Here is a 17,122-nt window from a genome sequence, read left to right on the forward strand (position 1 = left end):
GCTTACATGATACAGTGTTTCTAATGACTGCAACACTGACAGTTATTAAAGTGCGTACAGTCCTCCTCTACCGTAGGGGATCAAAATGCACTGTTCCTGCATCATGCAATTTTCCTGTCCATCAGATTTCATCATAAACCGTGGGCTTTCCTGATATTTTGTAATACGCTACACTGAATCTCATCATGTGACAGCACAGTAACCTGAGGATAAACAACCTAGAACTCATGAACAGAAAGAGCAGTTTTTCCACTTCACATTTATTTAAAACATTCTGCCCTACTGACAAATGACTCCAGGTGTTTGGAGAATTACTGAGTTTAATGTACTTGTCACAGCTTGCTGGTTAACTTGTTGGGTTCAGTGAGCTCGATACCTATATCATCAATACCTGTGCAAAATTCCTATTGGATAAGTAAGCCTAAAATTTGTGTCAACTTACGTAGGCATCCCTTGTCGGCCAGCACACACTTCAATGACATTTTATCTGAACATTCACACATGTCCCCGATGAACCCTGGTGAAGTTTTAACATTTGTCGAAACAATATTGTTTGACTCCGTGAGAATGTGCGCAGAGTGAGCATGAATTTCTAGTGACTTTGAGCTGTTCTATCTCGGGCAATATTTTGTTGAAATGAATTAAATTTAGACATCTTGCACAGCTTTATACAATCTCTTAAGAATAATAATGAAAATAATTTTATGAGCCATATTCAGTCAGAAAATTTTAAACTCGCCCCCCCCCCCCCAAATAAAAAATAAATAAAAAAAAAATTTCCCAATTTTGGCATCTTACATCTCAGGGACTGAAGGTACGACAAATGTGAAACTTGGCATGTAGTAATGTAACAACACAAGGTTATCAGATACAAAGTTTCATTTACGCACCACTTTGCAATGCTGAACAAATTAAGTGAAAAGTCAAACATTTTCTAAAAAGATACAAAAGGCAGTTTTTTCAAACTGATTCTGCAAGAATCTAAGTTCTATAAACGTTTACAAACTGGTCTCAATTGAAAGAGCATGGTTTTAATCACCAAAAAAAGAGTATTTGATTATCCAACACAGGCTAACAATGCTGATAATTTGAATTAAACTTGAATATGAGAATCGCAGCACAAAAGAATGTAAACTTTAGCTTCTCATATCTCAGAGTAAATGTGTGCTGAAAATGAAACTTAATAAGCAATAGCTCGGGAGCACAAGGATGTGGAATACAAAATTTCATTCTCTTACTACTTTCCAATAATCTGCTAATTCAGCGAAGAGTGATGATTTTTGGTAAAAGATGAAAGTAGGGCATATTCGACACTTCTTTTACAATACCATTATCTATTAAACCTTCAAAAATCAGTCTCATTAAAAAAAGTGTTTTAAACCCCCTCCAAAACAATGGATTTAATTTTCAACTAGGACTAACAATGCTACATAAATTGAGGCAACAGAGCAGGAAAAATCATGCTCTGAATAAAGTTTAAGCTTTGGCTTCTTATACCTCATTGATTAAAGGCATGATAAACATGAAAGTTTGGACAACAACAACTTAGCAACACAAGAGTCTTCCTGGCAGACTAAAACGGTGTGGCGGACCGAGACTTGAACCCAGGAACTTTGCCTTTTGTGGGCAAGTGCTCTAGCAACTGAGCTACTCTAGCTCTAGTCACGACTCTACCTCACAAGTTTACTTCCACCAGTACTTCATCCTCTAATTTCCAAACTTCACAGAAGTTCTCCTGTGAAAATGGCAGGACTTGCACTCCTGGAAGAAAGCCATGTCTCTGCAATATGCTTTCTTCCAGGAGAGCAAGTCCTGCAAGTTTCCCACAAGATGATCTGTGAAGTTTGGAAGGTCGGAGATGAGGTACAGGCAGAAGTAAAGCTGTGAAGATGGGTCGTGAGTCGTGCTTGGGCAGCTCAGTTAGTACAGCACTTTGCCTGAAAAAGACAAAGGTCTCAATTTTGAGTCTCAGTCTGGCACACAATTTTAATCTGCCAGGAAATTTCATATCAGTACATACACTGTTGCAGAGTGAAAGTATAATCATTCTTAGCAATATAAGGTTTTCCAATATAAAATATCATTCAGGTCTTCAATGTCAGTTAAAACTTGCTTTTTGTAAAAATAAAAAAACAGATCACATTCAATATTTGATTTTAGAAAATCTGTTTTCCATAATTCATTTCAAACTAATCACAGCTGAAATGACAATGTTTTCAAGAACTCACAAAATCAGATTCATTTCTCCAATATGCACTGAGAGCACCTGAAACTGCCTGACAAATACAAGGGAACGTACCATGGCAATGGGCTACATAGCAGCAACCTGTTGTCCACGTTTAGTTGTATGTGGTTTTCATTTTTAAACTGACAATTAATATCTCACTATATTACATTGATCCATGTTAATACTGAGACTACTGATTCAAGAACATGAACTGGCAACTCCATTGCCATAGGGATCATGTCTGATAGCTTTTAAATAAGAGCTATGGGTGGGTTTTTTCATGCAAGTTCCCAAGCCTGTAATTTGGTTTCTTAATATTGGTTAAAAACCCTTGTGGTGACACCTGTCTGCATACAAAACCATTTGCTAAGTACCTTATCTTTGATTCTCAAATCTTAAGAGAACCTCGTATAGGCAGCAAGCAAAAAGTAACAACTTCGATTTTGAGCTTCTCAACACTGCAACAATACTGACTGATAAAATTTATGCATTGTCAAGGACCAGCTCATTCCTTTTATTGCCTCAAAAAACAGGATGCTTGTTAGGTACCAGAACAATTCCTAGAAAATGAAGTGCAGAAAGGGGGCTTGAAAATTTTGAGAAATGTAAATGGCACTTTTGTGTCTAAACTTTCCTGTTTATCACACCTTTACTCAATGAAACATGACAATCCAAAGCTGAAACTTGATCACAATGTGATTTTTCTAACTAGTTTGCTCACTTGATGTAGAATTGTTAGACCATGTAGGAAATTAAAGTCACTGTTCCCAGGGGGCTTAAAACATGATTGTTTCCAATGAGACTTATTCTGAAGCCTTAATAGAAAATGGTACTTGTAACGGAAGTGTCAAATATGTCCTATTTTCACCTTTTCACAAAAATAGTCATCTTTTCAATGAATTTGTGAATTATTGGAAAATCATGCATCAAATTTTATATTCCACAGCCTTTTGCACATTGAGTTTAATGTTCAATGTGTGTTTATTCTACAAGACATAAGAGTCTGTCGTTTACACTTTTGTGCCGCTATTTTCATGCCCAATTTTGATTAAAATTATCTAGCACTCTTAGCCCACGTTGGGCAATCAAATACATTCTTTTTTTGTATAGTTAAAACCACAGTCTTTCTATTGAGCCCTGTTTGTAAAGTTTTATAGAAGACAGCTTTTTTTGCAAAATCAGGTCAGAAATACCACAATTTTTTGATCTTTTTACAAAATCCGAACTTTCCACTTAATTTATCAAGTACTGGAAAGTGGTACATAAATGAAATTTTATATCTGAGACCCTTCAGTTGTTAGGTTATACATGCTAAGTTTCACATTTGTCATACCTGTAGTTCCAGAGATACAAGGAGCCAAACTTGGAAATTTTTTTGGATGCCGATTTTTTCAGGCAATTCTGTCTAAATATTCTACATCTCCATCGATACTCTGCAAGCCACCATATAGTGCATAGCAGAGGGTACCCTGTACCAGTACTTGTCATTTCATTCCCTTTCCTGTTCCACTTGCAAATAGAGCGAGGGAAAAACGACAGTCTGTATGCCTCCATGTGAGCCGTAATTTCTCATATCTTATCTTCGTGGTCCTTACTCAAAATGTATGTTGGTGGCAACAGAATTGTATGGCAATCAGCTTCAAATAACAGTTCTCTAAATTTTCTCAACAGTGTTCCTCGAAAAGAACGTCGCCTTTCCTCCAGGAATTCACATTTGATTTCCCGAAGCATCTCCATAACACTTACATGTTGTTCGAACCTACTGATAACAAATGTAGCAGGCTGCCTCTGAATTGCTTCGATGTCTTCCTTCAATCCCACATGGTATGGATTCCAAAAATCTAGCATACTCAAGAATAGGTCACACCAGTGTCCTATATGCTGTTTCCATTACAAGCGAACAACTCTTTCCTAAAATTCTCCCAAAATTCTCCTAAAATTCTCTGACCATTTACCTTCCCTACCACAGTTCTCACACCCTCATTCCACCTCATATCACTTTGCAATATTACACCTATATATTTAAATGGCTTGCTGTGTCAAGCAGGACACTAGTAGTACTGTATCTGAGCATTACAGGTTTGATCCTCCTACTCATCCACATCAACTTCCATTTTTCCACATTTAGGGCTAGCTGCCATTCATCTCACCAACTGGAAATTTTGTCCAAGTTGTCTCGTATCTTCCTACAGTCACTCAACTTTGATACCTTGTCGTACAACACAGCATCAACTGCAAACTAAAGTAGATTCTGTCCACCCTATCCGCCAAATCATTTATGTATACAGAGAACAACAGCGGTCCTATCACATTTCCCTGGGGCACTCCTGACAATACCCTTGTTTCTGATGAACACTGGGTTCGATTACTTAAGAAGTCTTCGAGCCACCCATGTATCTGTCAACTTATTCCATATGCTAATACCTTCACTAACAGCCTGCAATGGCGTACCGTGTCAAATGATTTCCAGAAATCTAGAAGTATGGAATCCACCTGTTGCCCTTCACCCGTAGTTCGCAGTATATCATGTGAGAAAAGGGCAAGCTGAGTTTTGCACGAGTGATGCTTTCTAAAATCATGCTGATTCATGGACACAAGCTTCTCAGTCTCAAGACAATTTATTATATTCAAATTAAGAATATGTTCAAGGATTCTGCAGCAAACAGAAGTTAGACATATTGGTCTGTAACTTCGTGGGGTCTGTCCTTTTACTCTTCTTATATACCAGAGTCACCTGCGCCTTTTTCCAGTTGCTTGAGACTTTGTACCAGCCTAGAAATTCATGATAAATGCAAGCTACGTAAGGCGCTAATGCCATACAGTACTATTTGTAAAATCAAAGTGGGGTTCCGTCTGGACCTGGTGATTTATTTGCTTTCAAATCTTTCAGTTCTTTCTCTACACCAGGTAAGCTTATTATGTCATCCATACGGCACTCTGTTCAATGGTCAAAAGATTGTATGTTTGTACAATTCTCCTGTGCAAACGATTTCTTGAACATGAAATTTAAAACTACTGACTTTCATTTTTCTATCTTCAACACAAAGAGATTCTGGCGATACGTAAAGTACACCAATGGCAAAAAACAGTCAATACTGCCACTGCGCGATACCGATGAAAATGTTACCGATGATGGTACCACTAAAGCGAAGTTACTAAATACAGTTTTCCGTAATTCCTTCACAAAAGAAGACGAAGTAAATATTCCAGAGTTCGGAACCAGAACAGCTGTTAGCACAAGTGACATAAAAGTAGATATCTTAGGTGTTGCGAAACAACTCAAATCACTTAAGAAAGGCAAGTCTTCCAATCCAGATGGTATACCAATCAGGTTCCTTTCAGAGAATGCAGACACAATAGCGCCTTTCTTAGCAATCATATACAACCGCTCACTTGAGGAAAGGTCTGTTCCTAAAGATTGGAAAGTAGCACAGGTCACACCAATATTCAACAAAGGAAATACGAGTAACCCATTGAATTACTGGCCCATATTACTGACCTCAATTTGCAGTAGGATTTTGGAGCATATACTGTACTCGAACATTATGAATCACCTTGAAGAAAATGACTTATAGGTACATAACCAATGCAGATTCAGAAAATATCAATCTTGTGCAACACAGCTAGCTCTTTATTCCCATGAAGTAATGAGTGCTGCCAACAAGGGATCTCAGATCAATTCCATATTCCTAGATTTCCAGAAGGCTTTTGATACCGTTCCTCACAAGCGACTATTAATCAAATTGCGTGCATATGGAGTATCGTCTCAGTTGTGTCACTGGATTCGTGATTTCCTCTCAGAGAGGTCACAGTTCGTAGTGATGGACAGTAAATCATTGAGTAGAACAAAAGTGATATCTGGCATTCTGCAAGGTAGTGTCATAGGCCCTCTGCTGTTCCTGATTTATATAAATGATCTAGGTGATAATCTGAGCAGCCCCCTTAGATTGTTTGCAGATGACACTGTAATTTACCGTGTAGTAAAATCATCAGACAATTAATTCCAATTACAAAATGATCTAGAGAGAATTTCTGTAAGGTGTGAAAAGTGGCAGTTAGCACTAAAGAAAGAAAAGGTCAATTCGACTAAATACCTAGGAATTACAATTATGAGCAACTTAAATTGGAAAGACCAATTAGATAATATTGTGAGGAAGGTGCGCTTTGTTGGCAGAACAGTAAGAAGATGCGACAAACCCACTAAAGAGACAGCCTACATTACACTTGTCCATCCTCTGCTGGAATATTGCTGTGCAGTATGGGATCCTTACGAGGTAGGATTGACAGAGGACATCGAAAAAGTGCAAAGAAGGGCAGCTCATTTCCTGTTATCGCGCAATAGGGCTGAGAGTGTCACTGATATGATACACGAGTAGGGGTGGCAGTAACTGAAACAAAGGCAGTTTTCTTTGCGGCAAGATCTATTTACAAAATTTCAATCACCAACTTTCTCTTCCGAATGCGAAAATATTTTGTTGACACCCACCTACATAGGGAGAAATGATCATCATAATAAAATATGAGAAATCAGAGCTCGAATGGAAAGATTTAGGTGTTCCTTTTTCCCATGCACTATTCGAGAATGGAATGGTAAAGAAGTAGTATGAAAATTGTTCACTGAACCCTCTGCCAGGCACTTAAGTGTGAATTGCAGAGTAACGATGTAGATGTAGAACTGCCACACCAGACTGGTGAAAAAGGGACTGAATGGAAGCCTTACACCCACTTAGTGAATTTACGTGAGACCAGAATTTTCTTGGGTTCTCTGCCAGATCTTTTGTTAAGATGTCACAGTGGTAGTTTTGTATCCTTCATGCATAAATCTTTTCACATGTGCACAAATCTCTACTAACCTTATCTTGTCGTCATCTGTGTGTTCCCTTTTGAACCGAGATGCAACAGCCTTTGCTTCCTGAGCATGTGCTGAATTTCGTTATTAAACCATGGTGGGTCTTTCCCATCTTTATCCACTTACTATGCACATAACTCTCCAGGCCATGATTTACAATCTGCTTAAACTTTGCCCATAATTCCTCTACATCCATCTTACTGGAACTAAGCGATGCCATTTCACTGTCTATGTGAGATACTAATAACTGCTTACCTACTCTGTCTAGCAGAAACACTCTCCTAGCATTTTTGACTGATTTATTAACTTTCATAATCATAGTTGTGGTAATGACATGATGATCGCTAACCCCTGTTTTTGTACTGAAATTATTGATAAGATCTGGCCTATTTGTATCCACAGGGTCTAGGATATTTCCATTATGTGTGATCTGCCGAGCTAGCTGCTCAAGACTATTTTCAGAAAACATGTTCAAAAGTATTCTGCATGGCTGGCTGACTGTAATCCCCCCCCCGACATTCCCGCAGTGAATCCACAGACATCCCAGTCTATATTGGACAAGTTAAAGTCACCTCCAACTAGTAATGCATGATCTGGGGATGTATGCACTATTGACCATAGACTTTCTTTGAATGAGTCTAGAACTTTCACGGCAGAATCAGGTGGCCAGTACAAACATCCAACAATTAACCTGGTTTCACCAACACATGTGATAAGCAACCAGGTGACTTCACTGTCACACTCAACTTTGAACTCAACAGAGACAATATTTTTGTCTACAATGAACACTCCCCCTCCTATGGCTTCTTATCTGTCTTTCTGATATACATTCCATGACTCACTGAATATCTCAAAGCTTTCCACTTTCAGCCAGCTCTCTGGCCCCAAGAATAATTTGGGCATGAGAACTTTCGTGGAGGGCAGTAAATTCGGGAACTTTATTACAAATATTACGGCAGTTTACTGATGAAATTACGACAGTCAAAGTGTCTTTATTCTGAACACTGTTGGACTTCTCTTGCTGCATATCAACTATAAAGTGTTCATTAGATCACTTCAAACACCCGGATAGCCTAAACAACCTTCATGTTAATTCCACAAGTACTCTGCTACCCAAGTAGCTGCTTCCTTTGTGTATTCTGGCTGGAAATGGATCATAAAATACTTTTCATCATTATTCTTAACCCCTTAACCTGCAACCACATGAGAGACTCGTGGTCTGGTACTTGGGCTAAAAGTGATTACCACGAGCCTGACCCATGGTATGCTGGTTGGGCGAAATGCAAACTTCATGGGAAGGGACCGCAGTACATCAGTCAGGTGACATGTAAACTGCACAGGCCTGGCCTGTTGTACATTGGACAGGTCAAGTTTGCATGAAAAATCAGAAACATGGTGAAACAGAGTTGGACTCCATGACATGCAAAGTTCCATTACATGTATCCATATGTTTTGAACAATCTCACACCATTGAAGGTTATTGATTTATGTTGTTGCTTTTTGTAAGAGTGTTGATTATGTGTATTTTGAGTGTTTTCAGAAAATGAATTTTGAGTGTGTTCAGAAATTGGAGATAAATGGTACTGATTTATATTATATTGTATTGACTGATAACGAATCTTTTGTGGTATTTCTAACATAATTATTACATGAGCCTGTGATGATTTATCAGATATTGCATAAAATTTTACCAGCTAGATCTTACAGGTGTACTTACAGTCCGTAAGGAAGTGTGTGACTGGTATAACGTCAGATCGATTGGTTGAACCATGGAATGGCTCGAAGTCTGGAAATCGTGTTTACATTTTGTGCCTGGGCCACTGGAACTTGAATCATAGGTTAAGAAAGCATAAATTTGTATGGGGTCAACAAATTCAGTTTCTTACCACACAATATTGCCTGAGATATAACAGCTCAAAGTTGCCAGAAATTCGTGCTTGTTCTGCGCAAAGTCACACTTGGACCAAAAAGTTACTAATCTTAGCCAGTATTGCTTCAACTAACATTTAACTTTACCAATATTCATTGAGGGCATGTGTGAAAGCTCACATAATTTTTCGCCAAAATCAATGATGGTCTAGCAGGAACACATTATGAAATTGGTCGATTAGACATAGAATTTTTCAGAAACACTAATAAAAAAAATAAGGTTGGAGTTATTCATATAAATTAGAATCTTTGTAAGTGACCACATGTGCATCTGCGTATACACACACACACACACACACACACACACACACACACAGAGAGAGAGAGAGAGAGAGAGAGTCTAAAATTGCAAAATATTCCATAAAGATATAAGGTAACAATTAGATATACTGAATGTACAGTCCTAGTTGATGGTGCAACACTTAAGGTGAATCAGCCACTCTGTGAAACATTAGTCACTGTGAGAATTCCTGTCAACATTTGAATCTCTGAAATACGTAACTCAACCCCCTTGCATTGAACAACGTGTGTTGTCAACTCTATAATAATGATTCAGTTTTTGACATATTATAAAAATTTGACTTACAAACATTGAAATGTAACACTTACTCTATTCTGTTAAATATAGAACATTCTGCGGCATTACAAAGGCAAGCATGGAGACCTGCTCCACACCTATATTAAATCCTTTACAACTGCTTCACATTAACAACAAATGGCCTAGTGGTCACTGGAAACAATGCACGTAAGTACTCAAAAGGAGTACACAACACAGGCACAATTTAGCTGTACAGCTGCACAGGATGTGTGTGTGTGTGTGTGTGTGTGTGTGTGTGTGTGTGTGTGTGTGTGTGTGTGTGTTCTCCTAAATTACTTGCACTTTGCCAGAACTTCCCTTAACTTTGAAATTACATATTTTAAACAAGAGGGGGCAGTGTTAATGCTTTGCAGCTAGTCCGGGCTGTGCATGCACCTACAAAACACGCAACACAGCAAGCACTTTGTCCCTGCCAAAGAAGTATTATTGGCTGACCCCTGCTACCATACACACTGGAACATAAATCATAAAGTTATTTTAATGTTAGGATATCCTACCCAATCCGAAGGCTTAACACTGCAGCCTTAACACAGATCGAGTCAAATGAGACTTCAATAAAATTATAGTGGTCGTCACCTGTCTACTACACTACTGGCCATTAAAATTGCTACACCACGAAGATGACATGCTACAGACGCGAACTTTAACTGACAGAAAGAAGATGCTGTGATATGCAATTGATCAGTTTTTCAGAGCATTCACACAAGGTTGGCGCCAGTGGCGACACCTAAAATGTGCTGACATGAGGAAAGTTTCCAACCAATTTCTCACAGACAAACAGCAGTTGACCGGCGTTGCCTGGTGAAACGTTGTTATGATGCCTCGTGTAAGGAGGAGAAACACGTACCATCACGCTTCCGACTTTGATAAAGGTCGGATTGTAGCCTATCGCATTTTCGGTTTATCGTATTGTGACACTGCTGCTCGTGTTGGTCAAGATCCAATGACTGTTAGCAGAATATGGAATCGGTGGGTTCAGGAGGGTAATACAGAACACCGTGCTGGATCCCAACGGCCTCGTATCACCAGCAGTCGAGAGGACAGGCATCTTATCCGCATGGTTGTAACGGATCGTGCAGCCACGTCTCGATCCCTGAGTCAACAGATGGGGACGTTTGCAAGTCAACAACCATCTGCACGAACAGTTCGACTATGTTTGCAGCAGCATGGACTATCAACTCTGAGACCATGGCTGCACTTACCCTTGACGCTGTTCACAGACAGGAGCCCCTGCGATGGTGTACTCAACAACAAACCTGGGTGCACGAATGGCAAAACGTCATTTTTTCGGGTGAATCCAGCTTCTGTTTACAGCATCATGATGGTCACATCCGTGTTTGGTGACACTGTAGTGAACGCACATTGGAAGCGTGTATTCGTCATCGCCATACTGGCGTATCACCCGGCATGATGGTATGGGGTGCCATTGGTTACACGTCTTAGTCACTTCTTGTTCGCATTGACATCACTTTGAACAGTGGATGTTTCATTTCAGATGTGTTACGACCCATGGCTCTACCCTTCATTCGATCCCTGCGAAACCCTACATTTCAGCAGGATAATGCACGACGGCATGTTGCAGGTCCTGTACGGGCCTATCTGGATACAGAAAATGTTTGACTGCTGCCCTGGCCAGCACATTCTCCAATCTCTCACCAATTGAAAATATCTGGTCAATGGTGGCCGAGCAACTGGCTCATCAAAATATGCCAGTTACTACTCTTGATGAACTGTGGTATCGTGTTGAAGCTGCATGGGCAGCTGTACCTGTACATGCCATCCAAGCTCTGTTTAACTCAATGCCCAGGCGTATGAAGGCCGTTATTATGGCCAGAGGTGGTTGTTGTGGGTACTGATTTCTCAGGATCTATGCACCCAAATTGCGTGAAAATGTAATCCCATGTCAGTTCTAGTATAATATATTATCCAATGAATACCCGTTTATCATCTGCATTTCTTCCTGGTGTAGCAATTTTAATGGCCAGTAGTGTATGTAGACACTTCAGCCTATGTAATACTTTGACGATTCTTGTTTCAAGAGATCTCAATGAGACAACAATGTAAATTTTACATAAATATATACGTGGGATCCCTGGAATCTCACCAAGTTCTTAAAAGCTAGAGCAGAAACGCCTTAGGTGTGAGTCAAGTATATGAGAAACAAAGTGACAACCATCAAAACTGATGCACATATATTGTTAAAACTTAAAACACCTATTTTCTGCCAAGAGGATGAACAAGAGGATGAACAAGAAACTGAGAAAGAGGCCACATAAAGAGTACTCTCCACTCTACATATAGTACAACTGTAAAAGCTATATTCCACTGTGGTTGATTTCACCTAAGACATCAATTTCAAGTATGGCAGGCAGTTAAAGAGAAATAATCAATACCTGTCATTGACATTGACCAGTTGACACAGGAAACGTGCAACAAACGCCATAAACAACATGGTGGCTATAACATGATATCAGAGGCTATTTTTTCAAATGGCCTGAGAGGCAGATCAGTCTTTCACCAAGTTTTTTTGCTTTCACATTCACCGAGTTTGTCCACTGTCATCCTTCAAGCTAACCTACACCTCAGTCCAAGCTACAGATCACAGTCTTTCATTACAATCAGGTTTTTTGCTTTCAAATTTGTTGGCTTCACCAACTAATAATCATATTGTGAAAAGGCAATGTCAAACGGCCATTAACATTATGTCAGAGGTCAAAGCCAATGACTAGTGCTGAATATTTCACTAGACCCAGAGGGGCTGTAACAGATCAGCAAGAAGATGAGCACTGAAGCGTTGAAAGTAAAAATGTAACTGTGACATTAAAAAGGATGAGCAGTGGATACACTAGAAGAAACAGAAATACGTGAATTCCTGAAAGGATAGCCTGACTACATTTTGGACATGCACATAGACCTCAATAATAAAAATCTATTTGGACACTTTTAAGTACATATTATAACTGTTCATGTTAGTTGTTAACTGAAATTGCATTACTTTACAAATAAATGTTATGATAATTTTTTGTATTTAACTTTATTTACAAACAATTTTATTCTAGATATGGTGGTTATTCTCTTATCTACATTTGTATATCCATCCTTATTTTTATACACACACACTTATTTACTATTTTATAGTTTATTTTTGTGCTCATTTATCTCTATTTGTTTCAACATGTTTTGTATGGATAATTGTATGGTTTCTTTTGTAAATACACATACTGTGTTTCCATATGCGTGTGTGTGTGTGTGTGTGTGTGTGTGTGTGTGTGTGTGGGCATGCATGCATGCATGCGCGCGCGCGCCCGCCCGCCCGCCCACACACACACACACACACACACACACACACACACAAAAGCACAGTATAATTGTATATGGAAACACAGTATGTGTATTTACAAAAGAAACCATAAAATTATCCATACAAAACATGTTGAAACAAACAGAGATAAATGAGCACAAAAATAAACTATAAAATAGTAAATAAGTGGAATGCCTGGTACAGGAATACCCAGAAGTTAATGGCACGATAATATCTGGAATTATGTAATAATGAAGATTTTCAATACTGAATAGACAAACACATCAGATAGAATAAAACAGATGAGGCTTGTGGAGCAGGAGTATGGCCAATAATGCCCTTGACATTAAATGAAAAAGAAAGTAGTAACTACAGGTTGTTCACACATCAACTTGGGCAAAGCCTCACACAACTTAGGTGTGGGAGGTGCCCCAGTAATTATCCGCAGTAATCATACACCCATTCCACATGTAGCTGATCTTCTATTATTCATACAGGTGCCTATCATCGTAACAACCTTGACAGTTAAGCCTAGATCCTTCCTGCATATGTGTTATACAAAACAATTCACCACTATGTCATACAGTGATCACTGACGCAATCTCAGAATTTATACATCAATCAAGAGGACTGGGTGTGTTCACCAGCCACAAACTACAAAACACCAGGTTCACTAAAAACATACCTAATCACTACTGGCAAAGTTCCCTGCAAGACTCAGATTTGACATATAGCTTATACAACGCTATAGACCCACACAGCATAAACCTTCCTCCTCTCCCCCCCCCCCCCCCCCCCATCCTTTTCCATCCCCTCAAGGTATGTCATGAGATAATGCAAGTACTGTATGGTGTCTCATCTGTTCCTCTTCAGTTTTCCTTTCATTTTAAAGATAAGGTAATCTCATAACTTATGTTGAATATTTTCAGAAAATGTCTTTTTTAACCTGTACATGTTTACACTAACAGCTATGCTGTCATTTGTTAGGTTTAATAAATGGACTTTTCACTCTCTGATATTTTAAGTTGTCATGTGTGACACAGAGCAGTAGTTGCTCCATTTTTTTATACCCATTTGTGTTTCCTTACACTCCTACTTGTTTTTCTTGATTACATTACTAAATTTCATTCTCTCCTAAATTCCTTTGCCAGTGATATGTCACAAACGATGATCCCTAACTATAGACTGGTTCATACGTAGTGTCTACGAATGAATAGGTGATGCAAAAAGCTATGACACAATACTGTTAAAATTGTAGCAGTGAAGGTACACGAAAGCAGTAGTACACATAAATTATTGAGAAAATGACTTCATCTTTACCCATGTTCCCACATGTAATCTTTCTGTGGAAGGTAAAAATACATTCAGAGGTTCCTTTCATATGTAAGAAATGCTAATTTATCAGCTAGTTTTCTGGATCTTAACAGTACACCTTAGTGCAGAAGTCATGCTTCAGCAAGGTTAGACATTTCCTTCACTTTCTTCAACAAAGGAAATCAAAATCAGGAGAAATAAGCCTCTCAATCAGGCTAAAAGTGTGAGTATACTCAGAGAACATACAGTAAAGAAAACACCACATCTGTTTCTGATGTATAGACAACCCATAATTTTAAATATACTTAAGAAGCAAGAATGTGTAAATAAAGCTATTCCCTGAAATGAACAACTGAATTATGTCAATAGTTACACAATTCTTTCCACAAGTATGCTTTTACAACACATGTAACATTGCCCGGGAAAGGATTTGGATGGATTTTAGGGGCTGCATTGCAACCCTCTAGAAGAACAATTGCTATGTTCCCAGAAGCAACTGGGGAACCACGCAGGTCACCCAGTTGTCTGAGAATCTATCACAGTGCATACTACACAGAAAGTAGAAAAATGGCATCTTTTTACAAAGGGTAGGTAGTGTTTCTCCCCTCCCCCCTGGGGGGAGGGGGAGGGGGGGATGGCCAGAAAGTGAAGAATGAGAGAGGAAGAGGGGGTGGGTCTACACCTACAGTTGGAGGATGGGAGGGTGTACCATGAGTTGGAGAGAGATTTCTCCCGATTTTGGTTTCCTTTGTTCACGAAAGTGAAGGAAATGTCTAACCTTGCTGAAGCATGACTTCTGCACTAAGGTGTACTGTTAAGATCCAGAAAACTAGCTGATAAATTAGCATTTCTTACATATGGAAGGAACCTCTGAATGTATTTTTACCTTCCACAGAAAGATTTCATGTGGGAACATGGGTAAAGATGAAGTCATTTTCTCAATAATTTATGTGTACTACTGCTTTCGTGTACCTTCACTGCTACAATTTTAACAGTATTGTGTCATAGCTTTTTGCATCACCTATTCATTCGTAGACACTACGTATGAACCAGTCTATAGTTAGGGATCATCGTTTGTGACATATCACTGGCAAAGGAATTTAGGAAAGAATGAAATTTAGTAATGTAATCAAGAAAAACAAGTAGGAGTGTAAGGAAACACAAATGGGTATAAAAAAATGGAGCAACTACTGCCCTGTGTCACACATGACAACTTAAAATATCAGAGAGTGAAAAGTCCATTTATTGTGTGTGTGTGTGTGTGTGTGTGTGTGTGTGTGTGTGTGTGTGTGTGAGAGAGAGAGAGAGAGAGAGAGAGAGAGAGAGAGAGAGAGAGAGAGATATTCATTACTCAATGTCAGCTCAGTGTCCAGATTTGTAAAAAGACTTTGCCTATGTGCCTTGTGCTTTTCCTTCACACAAATTTGCGTAAGCTGCGTCTACCAGGAGGGGGGATGCACACTTAACATTTGTGGAAGATAAATAAAGACTTTAACCCTGAAAGTAATCACAATACCCGAAAACATTCTGTGCATGTATGTAAGATGTACACTCCTGTAAAGTTGCATGATTCTTTGGAAAGTAGCTTTTTAGTTCTATGTGTAAGTTAAAATTCACCCCAAGTTTCATCTTCTTTCCTGTATAAGATACAGTCTTGTGAATTCAGATGAATCTTTCTGAAACAGCCTGTACAACAAACCACAAGAAATGAGTTTCTTTGACATTACTCTGCAAAATTACATCAAACAAAGAGAGCATTTTTCTCACCTATAAGAAGAGGGCATGGTGCTTTGATTAATGTAACCCCCCTAACTCCATCCAACAATCAGCTTTTGATGGAAAAGACTGATGTAAATACTGCCCCCACTTCATACATCCATCTTAACATGGTTGGATGTACATGACTAAGTCACTTACCTAGAAAAAGGATAAACAATAACCTGCTGGGTACCTGTTGGCAAACCATCATTTTACTCCATAAATATTTTTCTTCTGCAGTTACAACATGGTTCTTTAGATAAGGCATTGTTTTTTGTAAAGATTTATAAAGACATTTCAAGCCAATATCTCAACCACACACCTCTCCCATTCTCCTGGATCAAGGATGCGAACAACGTTTTAACCATGTCACATATAACACTATTTCAAAGTTATCTTGTTTATACTGAAGCACTGCAACAATTTTCATTGTTGTCTGGTCTCAGTTCCATTTCCATTTTGCAATAATTCATGTTTGTAAGACAGCTGCAAATGCCTATGAGAAATAAGTACAGCCAGTTTGGAATTATAACTAATTATTTTCCCAAAACAAATTGCGATAATTGTATTTGGTGGTGGGGGAGGGAGAGGGGGCGGAGGAAAGAAGAGGGAACTGACTGTTGCATTATTTAATCAGTCAACTTCTGTTATTCAAGGAACTACTGTGGCACTCATACGGAGAAGTATGGCCCACAAAAACCTGAAATCTCGAATGGATCTTGAACCACTATAACAAACAGGAAGGAGTGAGTACAATGACAGAGTGCCACATCCCTTCTATTCCTAGCCTACATCCTTGTATGCAGTAACACACTCAATGATGAACACTGAATACCAAACTGATAACCCATTAACAACTCATAAGTAGTAATAACTACTAAGAAAATATTCATAGCAGACATGGAACATAAAAAGAATAAACAATGTTCCATTAAATCCCCCACAGATAACATCCTATAGCTGCTTACTATCCTGTAGCACTGACAAAGATGCTGTAGTACATGTCCAATTTTCTAGTAACAATGGATGGATTCTCAAGCTTTCTAGTTATCCATCATAAAGTTTTACTAGAAATATTTAGATTTAATGAAAATAAAAAAAGTAAATAAAATAATTAGAAATTATCCTTTATCCATAATTTCTGCC

At 38.7% G+C, this 17,122-nt stretch overlaps 1 protein-coding gene across 4 annotated transcripts in view; it reads right to left on the bottom strand.

Annotated features, from left to right (window-relative positions):
- The window catches only part of LOC126183433 (DDB1- and CUL4-associated factor 7), a 131,324-nt gene that overhangs the window by 21,384 nt on the left and 92,818 nt on the right, over positions 1-17,122 (bottom strand). The window lies entirely within an intron of this gene.

Source organism: Schistocerca cancellata, chromosome 4 (assembly GCF_023864275.1).
Source record: "Schistocerca cancellata isolate TAMUIC-IGC-003103 chromosome 4, iqSchCanc2.1, whole genome shotgun sequence".
NCBI classification, from domain to species: Eukaryota; Metazoa; Arthropoda; class Insecta; order Orthoptera; family Acrididae; genus Schistocerca; species Schistocerca cancellata.